General features: G+C 38.7%; 1 pseudogene; it reads right to left on the bottom strand.

The window, feature by feature from the left end:
- The window catches only part of LOC124982754 (antigen WC1.1-like), a 176,277-nt pseudogene that overhangs the window by 49,547 nt on the left and 99,012 nt on the right, over positions 1-27,718 (bottom strand).

A 27,718-nucleotide genomic window follows, 5' to 3' on the forward strand; every position in this document is an offset into this window, starting at 1 on the left:
TATAGGTGTGCACCACCTTGTAGAGACTGCTACTGTTTTCTTCTTTCTGAGTTATGCTAGTGGCCAAACAAAGAACCTTGAACATGGATGTGCACTTTGCCACTAAGCTATAACTCCAGTCAATCCACAGAAGTTGCCCCTTACTGAAGCCATCACCCATTTCTGCTGAAGTGTTGGTGGATATTTCAACTTAATAAATAGGGAAGGAAGAAATTCACAGCTGACAAGCCAGCTACAAGTAGACATAACTCCTGCTCCTGGACAATCTCTAGCTTAAGAACACCAGAGAGAAATAATTAAAATGTGGAAAAAGTGCCCCGAAGGACCTCAGCATAGGTTGCCACCATATCCCTTCAGATCAAACACTAAAAACAATACTGGAAAAATAACCACAGGGAGAATGCCCTACATACTGTGCTGCCTATATCAATATGCCTGAACTACCAGAAGGACCCCATTTGAATGAGAACAGCAGAACGATGTCATGTGCTCTGACACAACACCTGGTGTTTGAAAACCCATTATTACCAGCCAAAGAAGTCACAGAGAAACAACCTACAATGTCCACTTGGAATTAATCTCAACACTACAGGACACCTACATTCCAAGGCATATCATCATCAAGAGAAGGTTGTTTGCTAAGAAGACCCTCACATAACAGATTTCTAAGCAGAATCATCAAAGACCAGGAGGGTAGGAGTGATGTACATACAATCTTGAAAGAAAACAGCTGCCACCTACATGACCATGTTCAGAGAAGTTGTCCTTCAGACTCAAAGGAAAATAAGTCCTTTAAAGATAAGAATCAGTTAAAGGAATTTTGTACCATTGAACCTGCATTGTAGAAGATAATCCCACACACAAAGTAGGAGGAAAGACAACCTAGCCATGAGAGCATAGGAAAGAATAAATCTCACTAGAAGGGCAGATAAGCAAGTGAGAGAGAGGAAAAAATCAAACTTTATCAACTCAGTAAATCATCATAACCCCAAGATGAATAAGGAAGAAAGACATGACCATAGATTATTCAAACTGTCCAGAATATAAACAACAAAATGACAGGAACTACTACAAATCTTTCAATAATAACTCAGAGTGTACATGGTATGATTCTCCAATGAAAAGATGCAAACTGACTAACTGCATTAAATATCAAGTGCCAACAATTTTCTGCCTGCAAGAAACTTACCACATAGGCAAAGACATATAGAGACTGAGAATACAATGATTGAAAATGATATTGCAAGCAAATGGAACCTGACAGCAAGCAGAAGTAGCTGTATTTACATATGAAGAATACACTTCAGAATCAGTCAGAAGAGACAAAGAAGGTCACTAAATATGGTTAAATGGAATAAACCATAAAGAAGATATAATATTCAAAAAAAATGCACCAAAGAAAAGAACACAGAATTTTATTCAAAGAAACACTTAGAGGATATAATGAGAAAACAAACTTCAATACAACACTAATGGTATCTTAATATCCCATCTCACTAATAGATTTGACTTTCAGAGGAAATATCAACCAACAAGAAAACATCATAGTTACACTAACATAATAAATCAAGTGGACTTAAAAGATTTCTACAGAATATTCCATCCAACATATTTAGAATACACGTCTGGGGAAGCTGGATTGGTAAGGAAGAGTAGAGAGTCTGAGGTCAACCAAGAATGTGTCTAAAATTTGTAAGTTGAACACAGAAATCGCAAACTTGTAAGACAGAATAAGAACAACCAATAAAGTATAGTGATTACATGATGAAAAAACAAAGTAGACTGCTGAAGATTTCTATTTTCTAGGGATATTTGAGGCAAGATCATCATTTAACTGTATGGTGGGGTTAAAATATGAGTGCACGGAGATCAGGGAATTTGTAAAGGGGACATATTATGGAGATGGCAAGAGCACATGTGAGAGAAGAACACTAGACTATGGGGCCAGTGTGGAGGGTCTATCAGAGACTGGATCACAAATTCAAAGACACAAGCAGGATAATTTTACACTATAACAGGATTTGGTACCTGTCCACGATTCAGCAGTCCTTGCCTAGTCTAGCAGAGTCAGGGAAGAGTTGGGTAGTGTAGAAGAGTTGCATAGTTGACTCAACCATTCTTGTCTTTGACAGATGAAGATGAGACCAGGGAGTTGAGTGTAGATGAAAGGGGAGAATTATAATGAGGGATCATGTTGTCTAATCAGGGTAAGAAGAACATGTGCAATCATGAGGAGAGTGGAAAACTGAAAAAGTGATAAAGTAAAACATTTGGAATGTGCATAAGGATGAAATATCTGGAAAAGAAGTATAAAGACTATGCAACATAGCTTGCTTGGTGGCTGGGAGGCCGAGGCAGGAGGAACACCAGTTCAAAGCCAGTCTCAGCAAAAGTGAGAGCTAATCAACTCAGTGAGACCCTGTCTCTAAATAAAATACAAAATAGGGCTGGGGATGTGACTCAGTGGTCGAGTGTCCCTGAGTTCCATCACCAGTACTCAAAACAAACAAACAAACAAAAAACCAAAAAAATATGTATCATAAGGAGAAGAAGAGGCAACAGTCAGAGAAGAGAACAATGCAATCAAGATCTCAAGTTTGACAGTTAGTGATGGTCAACAGTGTGGCCACACACAGAGATGGGGTGTGAAGGGAATGCTTCAAAGGGAGAAAGTCAGGACTGGAGAGGCCAGGATGTTGTCTCAGTTATGTTCAAGGATGCCGGCAGCACCAGGAACAGGAGACAGAGGAGCCTGGTGAGCCTGGTCCTGCAGCCTTCCTGAATGAGGGGGAGTGACTAGGCTAAAAAGTGACACCAACAGAAGTGTTGGCTGTTGCCACCTTATGGGGAAAACTTCAAATAGCTGGACATGGATAAAAAAACAAAAATAAATTTTTGAAAATGACAAGGGAAAACAGGAATATTTATATTCTACAGTAAGATGGATAATCATAAGCTTATTGCAATATTTGGCCTGGAAGAAAAACCATCTTGAAAGGGAAACACAGAGTCTCCAAATGATAAGGAAATCATTGTTTTCAAGAGACAGCCAGGTTTTTGTCAGTACATGAAATTAAAGGTGACATTACAGATCTTAAGAAATTAGAAGATGATAGACTCCAGTTTCCAATATACTCCATGGAATGTTTCCTGGGAGAGAAATGAAGTGGGCATGTTAGTTTGCATTAGGACATGGATAAAGGCTCAGAAGAGGTAGGATCAACCAAGACGACTGGGACTGTGAGGAGATGAAGTCAAGAAGAAAATAAGGGAAGTCCAGGTCCCTCATCTCAGCAATTCCCCATGTGTGTAGAGGAGAAGATGAACACACAGCTTTTCAGTAGGATTGTTATTGGGGCTATGCCTTGGAGAGGCCTTGAGGTCTTCTTACCCATCCAGGTAATCGTGAATCTCTCTCCCACCCTCCCGCTCTGCTCATGATGGGATTTTATCAGTACTTCAAGGTCACCATGCTGCTCCCACCTCATTTTTTACACTAACCAAATTAATGCTCTAATTACTTCCTTCATTGGAACCCTACTCCTCCTTTAGGTCTCAAACTATATATGGTTTCTCTTTCTCTCAAAGGACACATTTCCTCAGCACCTCCCACTTCTCTGTGACACTCAAATTTATGCCTGGTGTGTGTTGTCTCATTGGACTGTACACTCCTTGAAGGTAGGGTTAATATTTCCTTCTTGTCTCTGTCCTCCTTCCTGGAATTAAGTTTCTACTTATAAGTCACTGGATTACTTACCATCATCAAATGGAACTGAGAGGTTGTCTGACTGTTGTAGATGGATTTCATAGTAAAAAGCCCACTAGTATTGGGTTCCGCAAGTTGCCTCTCACTCACTTGAAGGTGCTTACTCCAAACCTTAGTTTCCTCATCCAAAATTAATGATCACCATAATACCATAATACCTACCAACAGTTGATTGTGAGGATTAAGCTACATTACCTGTGTGTGTGTGTGTGTGTGTGTGTGTGTGAGAAAACACAGTGACAGCACATAGGAAGCAATATGTATAACTGAGGTCCAATCATTCACCCTCTCATGAAGGAAATATAGGTTAATTACTTTAAACTAACATTGCACTGGCCAAGTGCTTAGAAAGTTTATCAGAGTATAAGTTCATGTTCCTGTATGCTCAGTTCAGGTCCACTTGTACTTTTCATGTAAATTGCTATCATCACAAGTTTCCTTGTATCTACCTTTGAAACACAATTGGAAGAGATAAATCAAGGAATCTCAATCCAGTATTTATTTTGCAGACTCACTTCTACTAATCCATTCTATATGAAGATATGAAAATTTTCTAACAACCTACAAGAATATGACAGAGACATAGAACTAGACAGTAGGTCACCTGCACATGTGATATGAGCTTCCTCCTTTGAAGAGCAAGATCTTTGTTTCCACGGGTCTGAAGGACACTGCCAGAGAGAGGCATCCATTCTCCGACAGCGGATTCCATCTACCCAGCGGGGTCTAGAACCTTCCCTTGGAGGAACAAAGAAGTTCAAAGTCCCACTGTCCCCACAGCCAAGCTGTATACAGATCAAGGACAAGGTCATGGCTTCCATGGGGCTGTGGCAGACACTGCCCCAGGTGTTGTTGTAGAAAACCTCCAGCCACCCAGTGCACTTCTGCTCCTCACTCACCATCCTGAGGGCCAGGAACTCTGAAATGGAAGGAGGAAAAGAGCACAGTGAGCATTCAACTCTTATAGCTGTTTTTCCTTTATTCCTAATAGTGTGTGCTCATTGCTGACTATACCGAGGAAGTACTCACTAGGGAGAAGACTGGAAGTTTTTTCCCTTTAACAGGTTTTGCTAACTTGTACCTCTCCTGTTTCTACACAAGGTAATAGTAGTAAGTGGACAGGCAGGAACACTCACCTGGGAGCTCTGCAGGAAGAGAACTCTGTGTCTATTATCTGAATAAACATCTGTCAGATTTTGAAAAATGAGGTGGACAGTGGTGTAACAGAATAGTGGAGATCCAAATATGTCCACTTCCTTATCCTGGGAGTCTCTAATATGTTACCTCAAGTAGCAAAGGGGCTTTGTACACATGATCAAGGAAAGGATCCCGAGGTTTTCAAGATGTTACAATAGAGGAGGTGACTCTCCTGGCTGCTTCATGGGGTGAAACCAAGAAAGCAGAAAGGCAGCTTCTCAGCAAAGTGGGTGAATGAAAAAAAAATATGGTGGGGCTTTACTGGGAGTTAATACTGAACATTCAAAGGAAACTGGGGACTCATGACTTTGGATATAATAAAATAAGGAAGAAAACCCAAAGCACTGCACCTTCTGCTATAGATGGAGGTACCATCCAGAACAGTCCCTCCACAAGCAAGTGAAAGCACAAGGAAATTAAAGGAACCTGCATTTTTAGGAGGTCTAAAGCACAGCTGGGTACAGAGAGTTTAGAGAACAAGGACACTATCTGACTAAATTGAAAGGTGCACTGCACAATATCCTTGGGTGGGAAAGAAACCCCACTCTCTCCCAGCTGCATGCAGGGGAAAGAGAATGGAAGGAATCATTTTTCAGCTGTAGAAGGGGGTCAGCATCTGTGAAGGCTGATTACTCTCAAACCTAAGTTTGGCCTGGTAAAGTCACACAGCTTAACATAGAGTGTGCCAAGTGACTAGGAGAAAATGAAATGTGGAGAGGGGTTTACACAGGGAACTAGTGGTCATGGAAACCCATCTGGCTCTCTCCTTGCCTCCAGTGTGGCTGCTGGCAGGACAAGTTGAGAGGCCAGGAATTTGCAAGGGCTTGTGGTGGGAGAGATTGATTTTGGAGACCCAACCAAGACAGGAGATGTGGGGTTTGAAGTTGATGTAATGAACTAAGAATTGGTTCCTCCAGCACATGAGTCCAACCCAGGGGAGATCCTTGGGGTATAGTCTTCCAATTGCTGGAGCCTGGGGGTGCACTGACTTAAAATCTCCAGACCAATTGGGAATCATCGAAGAACCTGGAGGATACTGAAGTCTAAACCCTGTCCCCAGGAGTTCCGCCTCTGGCATGACCTCTGTCACTGTAACAAGCCCACCCTGAGGGTGGTGTAATCACCATGCTCCAGATGAACTGATATAAAACCACTGAGAAAGGAAGCTGAGAATCTTTTGAGTTCCAATGGAAATAATTCTTTAACTTTCCATCAAGATCTTTTTATTTCTTTTCTTTTCTCTGTCTAATTGTGACTGTAATGTTTCTTTGACATTTACACATATTCACATTTGTTTTCTTTTCTCATTTCTAGCATTTTCAATGATGGTAATTTTTCATTGATCAGCTTTTTGAGAACTAGGATATTTGATTAGTATATTTTAGTTTTGTTTTTTTATTTTTTTTAATTAAAATTTTACTTTAAATATATTATTCCCTTCACTTATCTGTTTCCCTTGATTCTCTTTTGCTCTTTTCTTCTGCTAACAGCCAATATCTGCTGTTGTCTCTTTCACTCTGCCTTTAATTTTTTACTTATATCTTTTTTATTTCTCCTTCATAATCATCATATCTTCCATCACTTCTGTTCTCTTCATGTGCACCATTTCAAATATAAACCATTTTGCAAATTTACTGTTTGTATTGTAGGCAGTAACTGATCATATCCTTTCTTTTAATTGTGTCAACATCATAGACATCATAGCAGAAACCATTTGATTTAATTCAGTATATCATTTGCATTGGTTGTTCTTATTTGTCTCCCCCTAAATGTTGAGGTACTGGAAACCTTCAGGGGTGCTATAAGTCCACAGGGTAGAATCTCTACCGCCTCAGATCTACACTGCTAGATGAGTAAACACACAGGCGACATGAAAAAAACAATGGAAATAATCACCCATGCAAACCAAGATACTCTTATAACAGAATCCACCAACATCATGGTGGAAGAAACGTCAGAGAAGGATTTTAGAATGTACATAGCAAACTGATATGCAAAGTAAAGGACCCCAAGGAGTACTTTTGATCCAATGAACTTCCATTCTTCACTTCCCCCCAAAACTTGCATGTTAGTATCCTCATATGGGTGAAAACGTTTGACCTTTGATTTTTGGGGATTGGCTTATTTTGCTTAGCATGATGGTCTCCAGATCCATTTCCTGGCAAATGTCATAAAGTCATTATTTTTATGACTGATCAATATTCCCTTGTGTATACATACCACATTTTCTTTATGCAGTCATCTGTTAAAGGACAACAAGTTTGGTTCCATAGCTTAGCTATTGTGAATTGGGCTGCTATAAACATTGACATGGGGCTGCATCACTGTAATAGTAGATTTTAAGTCCTTTAGGTATATACTGAGCAGTGGGATAAATGGGTCACATGGTGGTTCCATTTCAAGTTTTCTGATGAATCTTCCTACTGCTTTTGAAAGTGGTTGCACTGATTATCAGTCTCGTCAGTGAGGTATGAATGTACCCTTTCCCCATATCCTTAACAACATTTCTTATTACTTGTGTTCTTGATTGTTGCCATTCTGACTGGAGTGAGATGAACTCTCAGTGTAGTTTTAAATTTCCTTTCTCCAACTGCTAGAGATTTTGAATGTTTTATCATATATTTATTGCCCATTTGTATTCTTCTTCTATGAAGTATTTATCCAATTCTTTGGCCATTTTCAATTGGGTTATTTTTTGTTTGATTGTTTTTCTGGTGTTAAGGTTTTTGAGTTCTTTATATCTCCCGGTGATTAGTGCTCTACCTCAGGTGTAGGTGGCAAGGATTTTCTCCCATCCTGGAGGCTCTCTCTTCCTACTTTGATGGTTTCCTTTGCTGTGAAAAAGCTATTTAGTTTGATTCCATCCCATTCATCAATTCTTGATTTTACTCCTTGCACTTTAGCATTCTTGTTGAAGAAGTATGTTCCTAAGCCAACAGGATGGAGTGCTGGGCCTATCTTTTATTCCAGTAGTTGTTGGATTTTTGTTCTATTTCCTAGTTCCTTGATCCACTGCATTTTATGCAGGGCAAGGGTTAGGGATTAAATTTCATTCTACTACATATGAATTTTCAGTTTTCCCAGCACCATTTGCTGAAAATGTGTACTTTTCTCTAATGTAGGTTTATGGCACTTTTGCCTAGTATGAGATAACTATATTTACATGGGTTTGTCTCTTTGTCTTCTATTCTGTGCCATTGGCCTTTATGTCTGTTTAGGTATCAATATCATGCTGTTTTGTTACTGTAGCTCTGTAGTGTAATTTAAGGTCTGGCATTATGATGCCTCCAGTTTCACTAATTTTTTTCTCACTAATAATTGAAAAGTACACAACTCTCTCTGGCCTTAATCAGAGGGAGATGTGACTATGGTAGAATGATCAGAGGGATGAAATGACATTGATTTGAAGAAGGAAGGGACCATGAGATAAGAAATTCAGACAACATCTAGAAGCTGAAAAGCCAAGGAACTAAGTCTTCCAGAGACTTAGCTGAATGCAGTCTATTGACACCTGGTTTATAGCCCAATCAGATCATGGTGAGATTTCTAAACGATACTGTAAGAGGATAAATTTGTGTTGTTTTACGTCACTTGCTCTATAGTAATTTGTTATGGCAGAAATAGGAAATTTTGGGGTCTACTCTTGTCCATAGAGGTAAGTGAAGGGTAACTGCTACCTTAAATGAATCCTGTAGAGAATGATTGTGTCAAGAAACAGAACTGAGAAGGAAGGAGCAGAAACCCACCAGCTTCAGCAGGAAATGGAAGCATCTCATCTTCTCCTCTGCTGGAGGGACAGGTTCTGTGGGGAGGCCTCCTCCCACTTCTGTCTGTAACCCTCAACCCTGCCACAGGGTTCAGACACCATCCTGCAGAACCTCCCATGCCTTCCCAACCTGTGCACACAGTGTGCACCACAGACCTGAGCAGATGACCCCAGCGTCCTCCTTGTGCCTGCAGTTGTGCTGCCCCCAGCCCTGGGAAGGGCACTGCCACACGTGGGCCTCCTCTCCTGTGCAGTTCAGCTCATCCAGCCAGATGGGCCCTGACCCCTCTCCAAAGTGAGCAGAGATGGTGGCCTCCAGGGCCACTCCACAGCCCAGCTGCCTGCATACCACGTGGGCGTCACTCAGGTCCCAGCTGTCATCACAGATGGAGCCCCAGGAGCCCTGCTGCAGGATCTCCACTCTCCCTGCACAGCGACCACCACCATCCACCAGGCGGAGCTCTCTGCTGTCTGGGGAGAGACAGGGTCATGTCAGTGGGCGTTTACACAGGGAAGGAGAAGGGTGTTGTGCTGGGGCCTTGCTCACCTGAGCAGGTGGCAGTGTGTCCCTCTGAGGCTGCAGAACCTGCTGGGTCAGACCAGGAGTCGTTGCACTGGGGCAGCAGCTGGGTCTGGTTTCCTACAGAAGGGGTTAGAGAGCAGGGAACTCAGTTAAAGTACATCACCATCTAGTGATGGCCTCTGAAAACTGTAGGACATGAGCAATAATTTCCTATCTCCAGAGCTGATCTTCTAATGAAGATTTCTGCTTCTGACTTTGACAGAATTTTCTGTTTTAAGTCAAGAACCAGGAGTGACTTTAGGAAAGTGGGAATATATCAGTGCTGCTTGAGAGTACTGCACAACTCCCATGGCAGCAAGATTCTTGGAGTAAAGTTCAGAGAAAAGTAAAAATTGTTATCATCTATTTTCCCCTGGAGGCATTACTCATTGAGAGGATGAAGGTGGGACTCTGAAAATTTCAGTATATTTGCCAAAAAGAAGGAATCCTTTTAAGCAATTAGAAATCTTGTATAATATTATATGAACTAAAATAATTTTTGTCATAAATATCATTGTCCAGTTTCTCAAAACTTCAAATAGTTTTTGTATAAGGTGATATGCCCTGAATAAAGTGCATGAAAAAGGTGAAATAAAGTACTTTCTGAAGGTTTTGTATAATTTTTCAAATACAGTGTCTATTGATAAAAAACACCATATTAAATAGAAGTTAGATAGAAAACAAAGAGGAAAAAGGAGAAAAAAGGGGAAGATTTTCACATAATTAATATCTGTTTCCTCACAGGTAATTTAAATAATCATGATACGATTATTTAAATTCAACTATACTATGAAGCTATAGTAACAAAAAGAGCATGGTATTGGTACCAAAATAGACAGGTAGATCAATGGTACAGAATAGAGGACATGGACAGAAACCCAAATAAATACAATTTTCTCTTACTAGATAAAGAGGCCAAAAATATGCAATGGAGAAAAGATAGTCTCTTCAACAAATGGTGCTGGGAAAACTGGAAATCCATATGCAGCAGAATAAAACTAAACCCCTATTTCTCACCACACAAAACTCAAATCAAAATGGATCAAGGACCTTGAAATCAGACCAGAGACCCTTCATCTTATAGAAGAAAAAGTAGGTCCAAATCTTCAACATGTCAGCTTAGGATCAGACTTCCTTAACAGGACTTCCATAGCACAAGAAATAAAAGCAAGAATCAATAACTAGGATAGATTCAAAGTAAAAAGCTTTCTCTCAGCAAAGGAAACTATCAGCAATGTGAAGAGAGAGCCTACAGAGTGGGAGAAAATCTTTGCCAACCATACTTCAGATAGAGCGCTAATTTCCAGAATCTATAAAGAACTCAAGAAACTCTACACCAAGAATACAAATAATCCAATCAACAAATGGGCTAAGGAAATGAACAGACACTTCACAGAAGAAGATCTACCAGCAATCAACGGATATATGAAAAAATGTTCAACATCTCTAGTAATAAGAGAAATGCAAATCAAAATTACCCTAAGATTCCATCTCACCCCAATTAGAATGGCGATTATCAAGAATACAAGCAGCAATAGGTGTTGGCGAGGATGTGGGGAGAAAGGTACACTCATACATTGCTGGTGGGGCTGCAAATTAGTGCAGCCACTCTGGAAAGCAGTGTGGAGATTCCTTAGAAAACTTGGAATGGAACCACCATTTGACCCAGCTATCCCACTCCTTGGCCTATACCAAAAGGATTTAAAATCAGCATATTACGGAGATACAGCCACATCAGTGTTCATTGCTGCTCAATTCACCATAGCCAGATTTTGGAACCAACCTAGTTGTCCTTCAATTGACGAATGGATAAAGAAACTGTGGCATATATATACAATGGAATATTACTCAGCCATAAAGAATAATAAAATTATGGCATTTTCAGGCAAAAGGATGAAATTGGCGACTATCATGCTAAGTGAGATAAGCCAATCTCAAAAATCCAAAGGACGTATGATCTCATTGATAAGTGGATGATGCCACATATAGGGGGGTTGAAGGGGGGCAAGAATGTAGGAAGGAGGGACTGTATAGAGGGAAAGGAGGGGTGGGAGGGGTTGGGGGGAGGAGAAAATAACAGTATGAATCAAACACCATTACCATTTTTAAATGTTTGATTGCACAAATTGTATGCATTTACTTCATGTACAAACAGACACAACATGTATCCCATTTGTTTATAATAAAAATAAATTTAAAAAAAGGAAAAAAAAAAAGAATAATTGCATTTAGAGCTGCGGACCACTGACCATATAGTTTGGAGCTAATTTCTTTAATTACTTTCAAATTGCTTCATAAAATAAAGTATGACTGGTAAAAGGGGGGGAAAAAAAACCAAAATATAAATATGTACCTAAGAGACATGGTGAGAGACCTAACATAGATACTTTATCCCTTTTAGGTATTTAAAGTCACAATTGGTAGTCCTATAGCATAAATTAGAAAATACATATAGTGGGATATTTAATACACCTGCAGTGTTTAAAAATATCCACCGAATCTGTGACACTCTATTCATTGACCTGCAGAGTCCATTCCTTCTTCCCTTGAATCTCAGCTGATGGTGGGGTGTTGTCTATAAGCAACAGAATGCGGTGAAGCCAACATGGCTCGACTAACAAACCTAGCCAAGAAAGTCATGCCTCTTTCCTTTGACATATTTAGACACTTGCTTTACTCTACTCTGTAGAGACTATCATGTGTAGAGTGCATTTGTGGGTGTTTCTGTCAGCAGCCCCAGGTGATCTTCAAGCTGCCAGTCTTGTTAATGTACTATACCGGATTTGTATCTTGATCAAGTCTTCAAGTGACCTCAGCTCCAGGTGACTTCTAAGGGCAACTTCATGAGAGACTCCAAGAGGCAATTGCCAAGAGCCCTTCCCAATTTATGAGTCAACAAATTATGAGCAAAATGGCATGCACTTTTTATTAAAATTTTTTTTTGGGGAAAATGTATTATGCAGCAATAGTATCCAGGGCAAATACACGTAGAGCAATTCTACATTCCCATGCTTATTGTGGCAGAAAAGTAATGGTTTGGAACCAACCCAGGTGCCCACTGAAAAAAGAATTATTAAGTAAAAGGTGTTATAGACCTAGGCATATATAAAAATGAAGTCCTGTCATTGGTAGCAAAATGGATGGAAATTTAGAATGTACACAGTGAAAATGATCTGCAAAGTAAAGGATGGTATGAGCAGTAAAATTAGAGAGAAAATACAAGAACTGAAGGATCACTACAATAAACAGAGATTCTGAACAACAACAACAACAACAACAACAACAAAAAACAGAAAAGCAGAAACCCGCAAAATGAACCAAATTAAAAATTCAGTTGAAAGTATCACCAACAGACTAGATCACTTGGAAGGAAGACTTTAGGGAAAAGAAGACAAAATATAAAATTTTGAAAACAAAATTGACCATGGAGAATATATGTTAAGAGATCATGAACAGAACTTCCAAGAACTTCCAAGAATTCTTGGAAAATAACCTGGGATAACCTGATAATACTACATATAAAATTTATTGGGATAGATGAAGGCTCAGAGATACAAATGAAAAACATACACAATCTTTTCAATTAGATAGTATCAAAAATTTCCCGAACCTAAAGAATGAAATGGAAAATCAAATATAGGAGGCTTCTAGGACCCCAAATATACAAAATTACAACTGACCCACACCAAGGCACATTATTATGAAAATGCCAAACATACAGAATAAGGATAGAATTTTAAAAAGAGACAGAGAAAAATGTCAGATTCTGTTTAGAGGGAAACCAATTCAGCTCTCGGCTGGTCTCTCAATCCAGACCAAAATTAGGAGGTCTTCTGATAATATATACCAAGCTTTGAAAGGAAATGGATGCCTGCCTAGAATACTATGCCCAGCAAAACTAAGCTTCAGATTTAATGATGACATAAAAATATTCAATGATAAACAAAAGTTAAAATTGTTCAAACATCATTACCCTATGTAAATGTATGATTATGCAAATGGTATGCTGTTACTCCATGTACAAACAGAAACAACATGTATCCCATTTGTTTACAATACAAATAAATTAAAAAAATATGTTCAGAGCCCAGACCCAGAGTATTGAGACAGAGCCTACAGCCAGAACCCAGAGCACAGAGCCCAAAGCACAGAGCACAGAGGGCAGGGCATAGAGCCAGAGGGCAGGGCACAGAACCAGAGCACAGACCACAGAGTACAGAGAACAGAGCACAGAGCAAAGAGACCAGAGAACAGAGCACAGAGCACAGAGACCAGAGGGCAGAGCACGGAGCACAGAGCCCAGACCCAGAATACAGAGCCAGAGAACAGGGTCAGAGCACAGAGCACACAGCACAGTGATCAAAGACCCGAGCACAGAGTCCAGGGCCCAGAGTGCAGAGCACAGAGCAGAGAGTACAAAGACCAGAGCCAAGAAGCAAGAGCACAGAACAGAGCACAGAGCAGAGAGCATAGAACTCAGAGCATAAAAAAAAAAAAAAAATTATTCACAACTAGAAGGACTGCAATACAAAACATACCTGATAAGATAGTTCATGAAAAAATAGTGGAAAATAAGACAAAACCAGCAAAGAGAGGAACTAAAATAGTAGTAAATCAATGGAGAAAGTAAATCAAATTAAGTCAGAAATAAGTCAAAATGACAGGGAATCAAAGTCATATCCCAAAAATAACATTGAAAGTAAATGATCTAAATACATCAATCAAAAGATATAGACTGGCAGATTGGATTAAAAAACAAGACCCAGCAATATACTGTCTCCAAGAGAATAACCTAAGGTAAAGACATCTACACATGGAAGGTGAAAGGATGGGAAGAAACATATCACTCACATGGATCACATAAACAAACAGGGGTTTCTATCCTCATATCAGATAAAGTGGATTTCAAAAACAAAGTTAATTGGAAGGGACAGAGAAGGGCATTTCATAGTGCTTAAGGGAATTATACATCAACGGTACATAACAATCAGAAATGTTTATGCCCCAAACAATGGACCATCTAAGTATATCAAACAAACCCTTCTCAATTTCAAGAATCCAATATACCACAACACAATAATGCGGGTGACTTTAACATGCATCTTTCAACACTAGATAGATCCTCCAAACAAAAACTAAATAAAGAAGCTATAGAACTAAAAAATACAATTAATAATTTAGACATAGCAGACATTTATATAGAATATTTCATCTATCAATGCCTAAATACAATTTCTTCTCAGCAGTACATGGATCCTTCTCTAAAATAGACCATATATTAGACCACAAAACAACTATTTGCAAATGCTAGAGAGAGAGAAAGAGAGAGAGAGAGAAAGAGAGATACAGAGAGAGACTGAATGCCTTACATTCTATCTGATCAAAATGGAATAAAATTAGAAATCAATAACTTAAAAAATAGAAGCTATTATAACACCTGGAGACTAAATAATAGGCTATCAAATGATGAATGGATAGTAGAAAAAAATCAGGAATGAAATAAGAAAGTATTTAGTGCTAAATGAGAATAGTGATAAAACACATCAAATCTCTGGGACACTATGTGGGCTGTGTCAAGAGGAAAGTTCATTGCACTGAACTAATTCACTGAAAGATTAAAAGTCAGAAAATAAATATCCTGACATTGCATCTCAAAGCCCTAGGAAAGGAAGAAGAAATCAACACCAAAAGCAGTAGAAGATAGGAAATAATTAAATTAGAGCTGAAATCAAAGAAATTGAGCAAAGAGAGAAAAAATAATCCAAAAAATTATGAAACAAAAAGTTGGTTCTTTCACAAAATAAATAAAGTTGATAAATCCTGAGCCATGCTAACAAAGAGAAAGAGAAAGAAAACTCAAATTACTAAAATTCACAATGAAAAAAGAAATATCACAATGAACACTACTAAAATACAGACAATAATCTGAAACTATTTTGGAAATTTATGCTCTAAAACTAGAGAAAATCTTGAAGACATTGACAAGTTTCTAGAGACATATGACCTACCCAAATTGAATCAGGAGGACATAGAAAATTTAAACATATCAATTTCAAGCAAGGAAATAGAAGACACCACCAAAAACCTACCAAGGAAGAAAAGCCCAGGACTAGACGAATTCTCAGTTGAATTCTACAAGACCTTTCAAGAAGAACTATCATCAATACTTCTCAAATTATTCCATGAAATAGAATCGGAAGGAACCCTTCCAAACTCATTCTATGAAGCTGGTATCACCCTGATATCAAAACTAGACAAAGAAACAGCAAAGAAAGAAAACTTCAGACCAATATTCCTGATGATCATTGATGCAGAAATTCTCTATAAAATACTAGCAATAGTATAACAAAACATAGTAAAAAGATGGTGTGCCATGATCAAGTGGGGTTCATCCCAGGGATGCAAGGTTGGTTCAACATATGGAAATCATTAAACATAATTCATGACATCAATATACTTAAATACAAGAAGCACATGATCATCTCAATAGATCCACAAAAAGCATTTGACAAAATACAGCACCACTTCATGTTCAAAACACTAAAAAAACCTAGGCATAGTAGGAACATATCTAAACCCAAAGTCAACATCATTCTAAATGGAGAAAAATTGAAAGAATTCCCTCTAAACGTTGGAAGAATACAGGGATGCCCTCTTCTACCATGTTCATGCAACATAGTCCTGGAAACTATAAGCAGAGTCATTAGAAGAAAGAAATTAAATGAGTATCAAAAGGAAAAGAACTCAAACAGTCCTTATTTGCCGATGACATGATTCTATAACTTGAAGACTCAGAAGACTCCACCAGAATATTTCTGGAACTCCTAAAGAAATTCAACAAAGTAGCAGGATTTATAAAATCAACACCCATAAATCAATTGTGCTCCTATACTTCAGTGATAAATCCACTGCAAGAGAAATAGGAAAGCAACCCATTCATAATAGGCTCAAAAAAAATTGGGGGAATCAATCAAAAAAAAGAGGTGAAAGACCTGTTCAATGAAAACTACACAATACTAAAGAAAGAAATTGAAGAAGACCTTAGAAGACATAAAGATCTCTCAAGTTCATGGATAGGCAGAATTAACATTGTCACATGGTCAAACTACCAATAACACTATACAGATTTAATGCAATTCCTATTAAATTCCACTGACATTCCTCATAGAAATGGAAAAAGCAGTAAGGAAATTTTTTTGAAAAAATGAAAGACCCAGAATAGCCAAAGCAATCCTTAGCAAGAAAAGTAAAGCAGGAGGCATCACAAGACCAGGCCTTAAATTACACAATAGTAACAAAAACAGCACATATTGGCACCAAAACAGACATGTAGACCAAGGGTACAGAATAGAAGACAAACAGGCAAATCCACATACACATAGAGTTATATCATACTAGACACAGGTGCCAAAAACATACTTGCAGAAAAGTTGGCTTCTTCAACAAATGGTGCTGGGAAAATTGGAAATCCAAATGTAGCAAAATGAAATTGAATCCCTGTCTCTCATCCTGCACAAAAACCAACTCAATGTGGATCAAGGATTTAGGCACTGGACTAGAGACCCTGTGCCTAATAGAAGAAAAATTCAAATCTCTACCAACGTCAGTCAAAAAACTGAATTTCTCCATAATACTCCTAAAGTGCATGAAGTAAAATCAAGAATCAACAAATGGGATGGATTCAAACTAGAAAACTTTTTCATAGCAAAGGAAACTATCAAAAACTGGAAGAGAGAGCTTACAGAATGGGAGAAAATCTTTGCCACCTGCACCTTAGACAGAGCATTACTCTCCAAGATAGATAAAGAACTCAAAACACTTAACACTGAAAACCCACATTATCCAATTAATAAATGGGCTAAGGAACAGGCACTTCATGGAAGAAGAAATGTGATCAGTCAAGAAATATATGAAAAAATTTCAACATCTAGAGCAATTTGAGAAATGCAAATCACAACCATTCTAGGATTTCATCTCATTCAAGTCAGAATGGCAATTATCCAAGAATACAAGTAACCCAATGACATTCTTCATAGAAGACAAAAATTAATCATGTAATTCATTTAGAAAAACAAGAGACCCAGAATAACCAAAGCAATCCTTAGTAAGAAAAGTGAAGCAGGAGGCATCACAATACAGACCTCAAACTGTACTACAGAGCTGTAGTATTAGAAACAGCATGGTATTGGCACCAAAACGGACACATAGACAGATGGTACAGAATAGAAGACACATGGACAACACCACAGAAACACAGTTATCTCATAGTAGACCAAGGTGCCAAAAACATTCACTGGATTAAAGATAGCCTATTCAACAAATGGTGCAGAGAAAAATGGAAAACCACATGTATCATACTGAAATTAAACCTTTATCTCTCACCCTGCAAAAAACTCAACTCAGAGTGGTGAAAGATAGTACCTAAGTGGTGAAAGACTTAGGTACTAGAATAGAGACCCTGCAGCTACTAGAAGAAAAAGTAGACCCAAATCTTCCTCAAGTTGGCCTGAGAACTGACTTCTTTAAAAAGACCCCTAAAGTGCAAGAAGTTAAATCAAGAATCAATCAATGGGATGGATTCAAGCTAAAGAGCTTCTTCTCAGCAAAAGAAACAATGTGAAGAGAAAGCCTACAGAGTGGGAGAAAATCTTTACCACATGCGCTAATAGGATATGAAAAGAACTCAAAAAACTTAACATCAAAAAAACAAATAACCCAATCAGTAAATGGGCTAAAGAACTGAAGAAGCATTTCACAGAAGTAATAATACAAACAATCAACAAATATATGAAAAAATGGTCAACATCTCCAGCATTTGAGAAATGCAAATCAAAACTACTCCAAAATTTCAGCTCCCTCCAATCAGAATGGCAATTATCAAGAATCCAAGCAACAATAAACGTTGGCAAAGATGTTGGGGAAACGGTCCACTCATACATTGCTGGTGGGAATGCAAAATGGTGCAACCATTATGGAAAGCAGTTTAGGTATTCTTCAGAAAACTTGGAAGGGAATCACCATTTGACCCACTTACCCCACTCCTCGTTTTATACCCAAAGGACATAAAATTAGCATACTATAGTGACACTGCCACACAATGTTTATAGCAGCTCAACTCACAATAGCTAAACTATGGAACCCACCTAGGTGCCCTTCAGAAGATGAATGGATAAAGAAAAGGTGATATATATGCACAAGTGAATATTTCTCAGTCCTGAAGAAGAATGAAATTATGGCTTTTGCCAGTAAATGCATGGAGCTGGATATAATTATGCTAAGCAAAATAAGCCAATCCCCTGAAACCAAAAGCTGAACGTTTTCTCTGATATGTGGATGCAGACTCAAATAAGGGAGGATAGGGAAGAATAGAAGAACTTTGGATTAGACAAAGAGGAATAAGGGATGAAGGGGAAATGGGAATAGGAAAGACAGTAGCATTAGTTGGATATTATTTCTTATGTGTATATATCATTACATGACCAATGTAATTTTATATCATGTGGAACCAGAAGAATGAGAATTTATACTCCTTATAGGTATAATATGTCACAATACATTATATGATCATGTATACCTAATAAGAACAAATGAAAATATATAATAAAAAGCCTGAAGGACTCAGCTTTAAAGAAAATGAAATTCTGGCATTTGCTGGTAAATGGATGGAGTTAGAGGATATTATGCTAAGTGAAATAGGCCAAACCCCCCAAAACAAGGCTGGATGTTTTATCTGAATTGTGGAACCTAATTCACACTGGTGTGGGGTATAGACAAGAATATAGTTAGTTTAGATTAGGTAGAGGGAAGTGAAGGGAGGGAAGGGGTAAAGGGGAAGGAATGATAATAGAGTGAAACAGACATTATTACTTCATGTACATGTATGACTGCATGACTGATGTAATCTTGCAATATGTATAATCAGAAAAAAGAAAGATTACACTCTATTTTTGTATGATCTATCAAAATATATAAATGCATTCTATTCTTCTGTACAACTAATTAGAAAAAACAAAAAAATGTAAAAAAAAGATTTGAGGAAACATTGCAGAATGTATTTGTGTGTTCCTTATCTTACTCTTTTTCTCTATGGTTAAACTATATAGGTAATAATAAACCTCTAGCCTTTGTCAGTCAAAAAAAATTCCTCTGAATAACCCTTAAAGGACCTGAAAGATGTACGGTTATTGAGAAGAATCATATTTCACCACAGAATATTTCATTTAGGAAGTCATTCCTCCACACCGTCTGCTCTCAGAAACATGTCACTCAAGGAGCAAACCGAATTCCAGTCAGCCCTAACCTCCCTTACCTGAGCACACCACAGAGGCTGTGTTTCCATGGGCACAGGCGGGAACACCCAGGGCAGTCACAGGACAATTCCACAAGAAGGACTCAGACCCCGAGCAGTGAAATCGGTCTCTCCAGATCTCATCATGTCCTTCCACAAAGTATGCTCCTTTTGGGGTGGAGAGGGCGACCCTACAGCCCAGCTGATGGCAAACAACATTGGCATTGGCCATATTCCAGTGAGAGGCACAGAGTGTTCTCCAGCCTCCAGAGGTCTTCATCTCTACTTGACCCTCACACTGAGAGCTGCCATTTTTCGTGAGCCTGACCTCTGTGTACTCTGGAAGGAGAAACAGGATTTCACATTTTGTTACCACAGAAGAATGTGCAGAAAGGTGAGACTGCTGTAAGTCTCACCTGAGCAGACAACTTGCACAGCTCCACTGTGTTGGCAGCTGCCTCCAGGACAGGGCCTTCTGGGGCAGAACCAGAGCCCAGGCTCGTGTCCCTCACACTGGAACTCTTCAGCCCAGACCTGTTTGTTGTCCTCTCTGAAGGGCAGTTTTCCCAGGACAGATGCTGCCTTGCCACACCCCAGCTCTGCACAGATGACCTGGGCTGTGGGGAAGGTGAAGTTCCCATCAGATACTGGAATCCACTCTCCTCCAGAATTCACTTCTACTCGCCCAGAGCAGGGTCCATGTCCTCCAACCAGATGGACAAATCCTAAAGGAGAAAAAAAAAAATAAACAAAACAAAAACTAACACAATGAGTATCTTGGGTTGGAATTGAGAGCTACATGTCACAGGAATACTGTGAAATCTTTTCTTTTTGTGGGTTTGGGGTGTGGGGAGTGGGTTCAACATTTGGTGTCAGAAAGGGAATTCCATGAATAAGTGTCTGAAGTCAATTTTAGAAGGAGGAATTTATAAGGTCTGTAATAAATGAATGTATATACAAGACATGAATGTATATACAAACACACACCCACACATATACATATACACACATGCATATGTGTGTGTCTAAGAAATGAATATATGTATGTGTGTAAATGTGCATGTGTGTATATATATTCTTACAGTTTGGACACATTATCCTTTGTACTAAAAAGGTATCTATGTCTTTGTCTACAAATATATCTGTGTCAGTCTACCTCCTTTTTTGGTAGGATCTGTATTTATCCATTGTATGTGAACAGAACTGGAAAAATTAGGCTTAATTTTTCACCATTTTATTCCCCAAACTTTCAGTTTGCAGATAATAATTTCAACTAAGTTAACATTTGTAAAAGAATGAGAAACTCAATATATAAAAAAACTAACACTTTATATTTATTTCTTATTGAGGGATATAAAAAGAGCCCATGAAATAGGGTGAGACTGAGTTGGAAATTAGGTTATTTTAACCAAATAATCACAGTTCCTTACATCAAACTTCCCATTACAAGATATAAAGACAATTTAGAAGAAAGATCAGATGTTATCAAGAGATTTGAGCATGCTTATTTGCCTTTATGTTTTGTTTTGAGAGATTATTCTGTCAGTAATAAAGAGTTTAAAGAAGCCATTAGATATCTATTGAAGCTGATCAGGAAGCCATTTCAGGTATGGGTTCAAACCTGTGGCCAGGCATCTGGTTATGGATATGGAATTGTAATATGATAGCAAGTTTATGTAATACAGAAGTTTAGCATGGACCCATTCTCAAGAGAATGTAATGTTCATTAATGTTTTCCAAGAAGACCATCAAAATGAAATGAACATAAAAAGCATTAGTCTACCTTATTAAAATTGCTACTTTAAGCCAGGTGTGGTGGCTCTTGCCTATAATCCCAGTGTCTCTGGAGGCTGAAGCAGGAATATCTCGAATTGAAAGCCAGCCTCAGCAATAGCAAGGCACTAAGCAATGCAGTGAGACACTGTCTCTAAATAAAATACAAAACGGGCTGTTGATGTGACTCAGTGGTTGAGTGTCTCTGAATTCCATTCCCCAAAACTGCCACCACCACAAAAGTTGCTATTTAAAGCATTATCATTAGAATATTCTTGTTTTTCTCTGAAGCTGGTATTAACATGAAGTGTGGATTCCCAAAGTGTTACTACGAGGCCATTTTAATTTATATCGTTATAAAAAAGGAGTGATGACAAGATAACTCACTCAGAAAGTCACAATGAAAATACAAAAATTTCAAACTGAGTAAGTAATCTTTAGGATGTTATGACTATAAAGAGTGTGAGAGCAACAGGGTCATCATAAAAATCAGCCATCAATATTGCTGCCCATGGACAAGAATAATAATGATCAGTCACCAGAACAGAAATCCTGACTGTAGGCTGTGCCTGTGGGTCAGCCAGGTCTCCTTCCCTGTGGACTCAGGTTTCCCCTCAGTTCTAGCTCCACACTAGGGGTCAACACCAGCACCACCAGTGAGGGCCACCAGTTGTGCCTCACTGATCATAGTTCTGGCTTCATTAGAGACACAAGCTTGTCTGCACTGCCACTATTTCCTTTTTTCCCTTTGTTTATGGTACATTTCTAGCTCCCAAGAGCTAGAATGCTTCAGTGTAGATAAAACAACAGTACATCCAAGTTCTGAGAGAATCCACTGGGATATCTGATTATAGTCCCCTGAAGTTTAAATATCATGAGGGTATGTTTGTCTTAGGCACTGAGTTCTATTGCAATATCAAACCTTTGCAAGAAACTTGTATAATTTCCACTGATGAAAATCTGAAGCATCTTGGGTGAAGAAATAGATCATGCAGTGCAGGTTACATCTTCACTCTTCTACTCTTCACAGACCAAAGAAGCCTAATCCAGCTATAGGTTGAGAGGTCCAAGAGTCACATTCACACAGTACATGTACTCAGAGCATCAACTGAGTGTTTTATTTTGCTGAACAGAGTATCCAGAAGCATTGTTTCAAACTCAGCAATACTTTTATTTATCTTAAAAATACACTGAGGATTTAGTATGTTCTAGGCATGCATTATGAAATCACATACATCCAAATCCCTTGAAACACTTTTTTTTTAAAGAAAAGATTTAGAAATAGAGCCAGCTATCATCCACACAGAGATGATCTTCACTTGCTATCTCAGGGGTTGAATTACTCTGTTGAACTTAATGAAATATAAACAAAACAAAGTGTATCTTCAGATGGTAGGTATTCATTATTCTATAAACCCAGATCACCTGAATCCAGAAGGTGGATATTACTATGGTTTATACAGTCTGTCAGCTAAATAGGCATTTCTTATATGGCACTGATTTTAAAATCATAATTATTTCTATTTGCAAAAACATATTCTGCTTTTGATGCCAGTGGTCTAAAGGAAAGTGGAGAAAACAAAGATTCCCCTTCCTCATCTGCATTACCAAAGGATAGGGGTAAATAATACCACCATTTTAATATCCTTCCTTCTTTATACCTCTCTTAATTATAAAAGAATATATTCTCAGTTAAAAGTAAGGTGCTATATTGAACTTATACTCAGTCTGCTCAACCTACAGTCACAAAATCTCAGAGGTTTGAGTGTTGTGGTTGATTCATCTGGGTCTCCAGTGTATAGACACATGATTATCAATTATTTGTTGAGAGTAACTTGTCTTAAATCATGGGAAATGGAATATTTCAAGGCTTGGGCATTATTTAAGAGGCCTAACTTGGTAAAATTGACCTGAAATGTCTGTTTTTCATGGTCACTTGAAAGAATTGGCATGCATCTCTCCCTCAGTTATAAACAGCATTTGTATTGGATGCTTTTTCTTTGAGCTTTGGGGCATATTATGAAGAAAATCTACTACCTGAGTCTTTTATTGAGACATAAAAATTTAATATAATATTCAATGTTGGGGCTCTTGGGATTATTATAACAAACGGTTCTGTGCCATTTGTCTCTCTCACCTGTGAGGTTTTCATCTTGAGGTTAGATCTCTTTGTGTATGAGCTATGCAAGTTCAACTCAGTCTCTGAATAATGACAGTAAACTGAATTTTAAAAATGGTGGTATATGTATATATGATGGATAAAATTATATGTTCAGTCTTCAGTCTGAATTAATTACACAAACACAAAATTAAGTATAGGAAAACATAACAAAGCCAAACCACAAATTACAGAAACCAACTGAAAGAGGTTTGATGCATGAAGCTAGCAGAAAAAAAATGAGCTTCTAGAGGGAAAGTGTGAGGAACAGGGACCTGATGCTTCCAATTCATTCCCCACACAGCCACAGTCCTTCCCAATCCCTGCTTCTCTCTCTTTTCTTTTGCTCTTCAGCAAGACTTTTTCTTACACAGTTGAGGGTGCGGGCCCTTGTGTGCTGCTAAATTCACAAGAGGGTAAATTCAGGGTAAATATTGTAACTGACTGTACCTGTGTTATCAGTCCCCCACTATGAGCAGGGAGAGGGGAATAGCATGAATGAGTGTGTCAAGTAGACCCAGTGATGATCATGAGGACTGGCTGCCCAAAGGAAGAGATGCTTATATTTTAACAGTGTTAGAAGATTAGGGACAGGTTTTTAAAAAATAAATCTAGATCTGTACTTCTACAGTGTAAATTTTGTACAGGTCTAATGTGTAGATGTCAGAGTCATGACACATTGAGAAAAAATATCTGCTTTTTAGAAAATATCAGAGTAGATTATAGAGAAGACCCATCCTAGGGCTTTTCTATGAACATAAACTTTTCAGTATGTCCTCTAACATGGTCCAACTTTTTCAAATTGACTAAAGTCCTTCAATCATATGGTAGAACATAAATCCCTACATTGGTTGAGAATTTGGTAAGGAATTATTACTGATGATGATTTTTTTAAAAAGAGAATTTCCCTACCTCACAGCTGTGGAGGATGGAAGTGGGGACTGAGAGTGTCAGCAGGGTTGCCTCCTTCTCTCAAGACGGTAGGAGGGGATTCTTCCTCACCCTTACTTCTGCTGGTCATGACAGTCCTCGGTGTGCCTTGGCTCACAGAAGCATTGCTTTAGTTGAGCTTCTGTGTTCCCCTGTCCCTCTTCCCTATGTCTGTCTCTGTCTCTCCCCACTTCTAAGGACACCAGTCAGGTTGGGTTAAGAGGATCAGTGAGTAACTTTAGAAAATGATTGAATAATTCAGTGCAAAACAGCAGGATGAAAATGTCCCACTTTCTTTCTGCTATAGCAACTGGCTCTTCTTCAAAATATGTGATGCTTCAGTGAAGATTTTTGAATTTCCTTCTCTGAGACGTCACACTTAGAGGACAGAGAAACATCCCAGTCTGACCAACTACTCTAGCAGCAGTAAGATTGATAGGAGGAGGCACACTTGCCTTAGTCCATTGAGACTAAGCAGTTACTGACAACAATGATATGAAAGAAAAAGCAAAAAGCATGGGATCTTTTTTTTTTCCCCAAAAGGTTGTCTATTTTTGCAGTCAAGACAATTACTGGGTATTAGATAAGGCATGGTAAGGCATTTCAAGAATGGGAGAAAAATCTTTACCACATTCACTTCAGATAGAGCATTAATCTCCAGGATTTATAAAGAACTGAAAAACTCAACACCAAAAAAATCAGATAACCCAGTCAATAAAAGACTAAGGAATTGAACACACTCACAAAAAAGAAAAACCATTAATCAACAAATATGTGAAAAAATGGTCCCCATCTGTAGGAATTAGAGAAATGCAAATAAAAAGTACTCTAAGATATCATCTCACTTCAGTCAGAATGACAGTTATCAAGAATAGAAGTGATGATAAATGTTGGCAAGGATGTGGGGAAAAATGTCCACTTATACATTGCTGGTGGGACTGCAAATTGGTGCAACCATTATGGAAAGCAATATGCAGATACCTCAGAAAACTTGGAATGGAACTACCATTTGACCCAGCTATCCCACTCCTTGTTTAATACCCAAAGAATTTAAAATCAGTTACTACAGTGTTGTAGTCACATTGACATTTATAGCAGCTCAATTTGCAATGGCCAAACTATGGAACCAACCTAGATACCCTTCAACAGACGAATGGATAATGAAAATGTGGTATAGACATACAATGGAATATTACTCAGCCTTAAAGAAGAAGGAAAACATGGCATATGGAGATAAATGGATGGATCTGGAGATTACCATGGTAAGCAAAATAAAGCAATCCCAAAAAACCAAACACTGAATGTTTTGTCTGATATGCAGATGCTAATTCATAGAAAGGGGAGCCAGGGAAAAATAGAGGTACTTTGGATTGTTAGGGTCCCGTTCCAAATGCAAATCACACAACGAGGTTTTATTAAAGCAAGCTCGAGCCTGGACTGCAACCAGTCCCTCAGACCAGTACAATGGCTGGGGGGGAAGTGGCCCTGAGTGGCGAGAAAGTGCTCTATTTAAGAGCTTTTTCAGCATTCATACACAAGGACCTGTACATTATTGGTTAACATTCAGACAGCTAAATATTTGTCGTCTTTTGGTTTGGTCCCTCCACTTTATTTGAATCTTATTGGGTCCCGCCAAATCTGAACGGTTCTGGAGGGAGTAGGGAGGAGGGAAGGAGTGAATTATGAGGGAGAGGGGTCAGGGCTAGGTTCCCCTGTCCTTGATAGATGGGGTCTCCGGACAGCTGCACATTCCTCAGACAGATATCTCTGGAAAGCCTGATAAGCCCGGGGCCCAGCACATCCCACTTGACCTGATTGGCCCTTGAAGGCGCCGCTGTGGCTGCCGGCATCCTCGGTGCTTGCACGCCCTTTTCCTGGGGGCCCAGTTCACAAAATAGCTTGTTTATACGAGAGGGCTGCACGGATGGCACCCCGTTCTCAAGAAGATTAGGCAGAGGTGAGTGATGGGAAAGGAGGGGAAGGGGAGTAGGAAGGATAGAAGAATGAATCAGACATTATTAACCTATGTACATATATGATTACATGACCAATGTGATTCTACATCAGGTACAACCAGAATAATGGGAAGTTATACTCCATTTATGTATGATATGTCAAAATGCATTCTACTGTCATGAATAACTAATTAGAACAAATAAAAAAACTGCACAAAGACTGGTATTTTGAGTGAGATGGGTAGTTTTAATAACAAAATAATTCAAGGGATTATCAAGTGAGGTAAATAGATTGGAAGTTCACCACAAGCAATCAATACGTTTGCTGGAAATATTATCAATATTTTTATCTGTGTCTTGTGCCTTCTATATTTTCACAGAAGATCAAAAAGTAACATTTCTCCACATGAGGGCTGTGGCAGAGCCCGACTGACTTGAGCTTCTCCCCAACTTGTACCTGAGTCATCTGAGGAGAGAGGGTGAATTTTCAGGGTGAAGATGGGGTGACACTGAAGGTTACTCTCTAGCTCCTTGTCCTTTTAAAGGAAAGTGGTCTTCTTAATATGACCTGAAAAATGTCTAGACATTTTTAAGAAGGAGCAATAGCAGAAGAACAACAATTTTACCAAGGGCCACTGAGTGCAGAATTGACATACTTAACCAAAGGACCAACACAGCAAAAATCAAAAGTACTAATACCTTAAAGTTTGACATCTACATTTTGCACACTAGGGAACAGATTCTCCTTTGTGTCATAAATCGGAATAGATAGAGACATTCTTGCTTCAGTCCAAAAGAAGGAAATACCCAGGCCCACACTAACTAAACAAAATGGTTCTTCTCTGTGGCCTAAGGGATTTGGGAGATTGCAAGTAAAAAGGACAGAGCGTGCCAAGTGTGTGATAGCACGTGAACTCTTTTGGTGACTTTTAAGGTAGAGACAGACAGAAGGGCAATTTGCAGGCAAGGTCTGGATGTTGGTTGATTTCTGTATAAGTAAATAAAGTACTATGTTATTTATCCTTAATCCACTCTCGGTCTCAATTTCGTACTTACAACTTTCTGACTGAATTCTCCAACATCTTAAAGACCTCTTTATAGTGGCCATTTTCATGGTTAAGTGTAAAGATCCATAATGGTAAAAGCTGTTAGAAGTGTTAAATGTGTTAACAGGTGTTAGAAAATTGTAATAGTGAAGATGCTCAAGTGCTGTGTCCTTATGTTGTGACCTAGAGACACAATTTGGGTGGAGTAAGTGAGTCACCTGAGGTTAGAGATATGGTGGCATCCAGACCTGTCCTCTGTGTCCTCATTCATGCCTCT

The sequence above is a fragment of the Sciurus carolinensis genome, chromosome 4 (assembly GCF_902686445.1).
Source record: "Sciurus carolinensis chromosome 4, mSciCar1.2, whole genome shotgun sequence".
NCBI classification, from domain to species: domain Eukaryota; kingdom Metazoa; phylum Chordata; class Mammalia; order Rodentia; family Sciuridae; genus Sciurus; species Sciurus carolinensis.